Source organism: Equus asinus, chromosome X (assembly GCF_041296235.1).
Source record: "Equus asinus isolate D_3611 breed Donkey chromosome X, EquAss-T2T_v2, whole genome shotgun sequence".
Classification (NCBI taxonomy): domain Eukaryota; kingdom Metazoa; phylum Chordata; class Mammalia; order Perissodactyla; family Equidae; genus Equus; species Equus asinus.
The window spans coordinates 103,535,299-103,538,709 of record NC_091820.1 but is presented as its reverse complement, the minus strand read 5'-3'; positions in this window follow the sequence as shown (position 1 = coordinate 103,538,709).

The following is a 3,411-nucleotide window of genomic DNA, read 5'->3' as shown; positions in this document are numbered from 1 at the left end:
CCTACAGAGAACCAGGTACTATGCTTGGTTCTGGGGTTCCAACGGTGAACAAGACAGACCTGGTATTAGCCTGCACAGAAGCTATAGTCTCCCAGGGAATACCGACACTGGATGAGTAATTGCAAGTGTGGTGATTGGTATGAAAGGGCAAGTCCAAGGTGCTATGAGAGTGTAGGTCATAGGGACTTGTCCTCATGGAAGGACAAGGAAGATGTCCCTGAGGAAATGACATTGAAGATGAGGCTTAAAGAAGACTTAGGAGTTGGCACTCCACACCATATTTTGTTTGAAAACAGGGTTTCACTGCTTTAAGAGTTTGAACAAGCATTTGACCAAAGCATTGATTTTTCAGGTGACTCCTGTTACACCGTAGGTGCTCCTGGTAGGGAGAGCTGGGTACTCATGATAAGTCTTCCCCTATAAAAAGATTCCACCAAGGAAAGGAAAGAGCAGAGCCCTAAGGGGATCAAACACAAGACCGGAAAATTTTGATGGAGGGAAGGGATATGAACCTGAAAAGTCAGCCTTAAGTATGACTCTCCAGAGGGGATGAGGCAACCACTTGGGTGCTGGAGTGGAGGCAGTGGTGTACCAAAGTGAGAAGTATCTTATGACTGACATTGTTTAGAATTGCCAGAGCATGGTGATAATAAATGTCTGACCAATTTTTAGTGAGTTCTATTGTTTTTAAGTTCTCTACAGAGAATGTACCTACTTATTGACTGCACCCTGTGGACTACTCCTACCCTCCACCCACCCCTGCCACTAGTTGGCAGTCAGACTGGAGTTGGAGAAAAGCAGACACAAAATTTTCAGCCCAGTTCTCAGGAGCCTTGTAATTCTAAGAAAATCAGCTCTCTGGAGTACCTGTTGGGATATCGCCTCTTCTAAAGCAACTGAAGTCATTGTACACTTGCCTTGTTAGTGCCAAGGAAAGTAGCCACTTATGAGCCCTGAGGTCATGTCAGGCAGAGAGGAGAATTGAGGCAATCAGTTGGTTGTCAGGCAACTCAACCTCTTCTGCAGGGACTGGCCAATTGTTTCCTCAAATGTCTCTTTCGCTTTGGCTAGTGGAGACCCAGTCTGAGTATAATTACTGTCCTGGATCTGAAACAAAGACACAATCACATGGGGTGGGATTGGAAAGGACCAGATATTAACCCCAAGCCGCAGGCAGGGGGATGCCTGGAGCAAGACAACAGGCTTGAGAAGGCTCTGATGCAATGCAACATGGAAGGAGGAGGGTGTTTGGTTGAAAGGAAAAGGTCAGTGTGCATTTGAAGGCAGAGCTGCGGCCTATGGGACGCCCTGAAGTTTTGGAAACTGAGGACAAGCTCCAAGAATATTGAGACATTCTGGCAACTTTGGAGAGGGAACCCCTCCAGAAAAACACAAGACAATTCGAGCTGATTGAATGACTTTGGATAGAAAGTGGGACTCTGGGTTGGATGGGATGGGGAAGGTTTCCAAGCAAGTATAGGGGAAGGAGATTGTGGGAAAGAACAAAGGGGAGGGAGAAGCTCAAAAGGAAAGGAAGTTTAAAGTAGTCCACTAAAGTTTTGGGGTAAACATTACTATTCCATTGTCCTCCCAACAAACTAAGAAGGGGGCAGATTTGGTCTTGCTCATGTATTTGGCAGCCCCCTCCTCCCTTTTAGTCTCCATCCCTGGTGCTCAGCACTCTCTTGTTTCCTGTTGAGTGTCTTCTTCCAACACTGGAAAAAGCTGGAGAACATTTGGGGTTTGGCTCTTTGGAGTGGTACCAGCCAAACAATAATCCATCAAAGTTTGGCTACTGTCACAAATACAAAAGGAATCAGTTTCCCCAAGCACATGTAGCACCCCAAAGGCTGACCCTTTTAGCCCATTAGACCTGCTTGGGACCATTTCTGATCCCTACTCTGCCTTTAGTATGGAATTGTTCAATGACCTACCCTGAAGCAATCCAATTAATTCAGACTATTGTGTTAATGGCTGCTGATAAATTGATGCCCTACCAAATGAACAATTTGTATCCTATGTAGAAGGGTCTGTCTTTAACTCAGTGGTTCCTAAACTTTTTTGCGTCCACATGACTTCTTTTGTCAATCAAAACTTTCTCTTTTTGTTTATCTCACATAATCGTTGTATTTTTAGTATCTGCTCATTGAGAAAATATATAATGAAAAAAGTTACTAGGAATTCAGACACATGTTTAAAAGGTTGTGTGCTTTTTTAATCACAACAGCCATGTATGTTTGAGAAATAGTAGTAAATATATGTTTAAGGCATATTTATTCAAAATAAAGGGAACGCCTTGTTCACAAGCAGGTTTGCAGGTCCCTCACAGTAACTCCTTGGTTAACCTGAGGGTTGTGGCCTCAGATTAAGAACAACTGTCTTAACTAGAAGAAGTGATTGAAGCAGGAAGTTTAATCTCTTTGAAAGTTTCGTACTGAAGATGCTTTTGTGCCAGCAGGGTAGGGTGGAGCCTTGCCCATGTACCTCACAGATGTATTTTCCGTAGGAGGTCTGGGCAGGGCTAGTTAATAGCTGACAAAAGAAAAATGAAAGAATGCTCATGTTTCAGGGAGCCACCCTAAATGCTCATTTGAATGACTTCCACAAAGACCAAAGCTGGAGGAAGCTGATGGAACATTCAGGGTTTGACTTTTGGGAGCAGAGATGGCCAAACAATAAGCCATTAATCGAAGTTTGACTACTGTCACGAATAGAAAAAAATTAATTTCCCCAAACAGGCTAATGGAGAAGAGCTGCACAACTCTGTGAATATACTAAAAACCACTTAACTGTACACCTTAAAAGGGTGAATTTTATGGTATGTGAATTATATCTCGAGGTGCTATTTAAAAAAAAAACTCAATGACAACTGTCACCAGGAGTATTGAGGTCATCACAGTTGCTATATTAAGCTCCCCATAGCTGAGCCCCTCATACCTCCAATATCCAGGGTCTGTGAATTTGGGCTATCCTCAGCTCCACAGAAGGCTGACTCCTTTGATATCATCTATTTGACTTTGTACATTCTGAGCAGATGTGATCAAAAGCATCAGGTGGTGAAGTGGAGTGGTTAAAACACCAGCACTGAATTGAGAGAGCCCGTGTCCTTGTCCTTGTTATATGACCTTGAGTAAGTCATTTCATCTCTCTGAGCCTCATCTTACTGTTTGATCGTACTAATTGCTCCTGTCTCCTAACATTGCTGTGAGAAATAAATGAGTTAATGAGCACAAAATGCTTAGCATAATACCTAGCTGATGCAAACTGACCTAAGTCCATTTGGTAATACACAGCTATTATTTGGTAAATAATGATAGCTGGCAAAGAAGCTTGAGACAATGAGATCTAGCTACTCCTCTATGCTCTCCCTACAGATTATAATCAAAACAAAGGCTTAGCTAAAATTCTGCC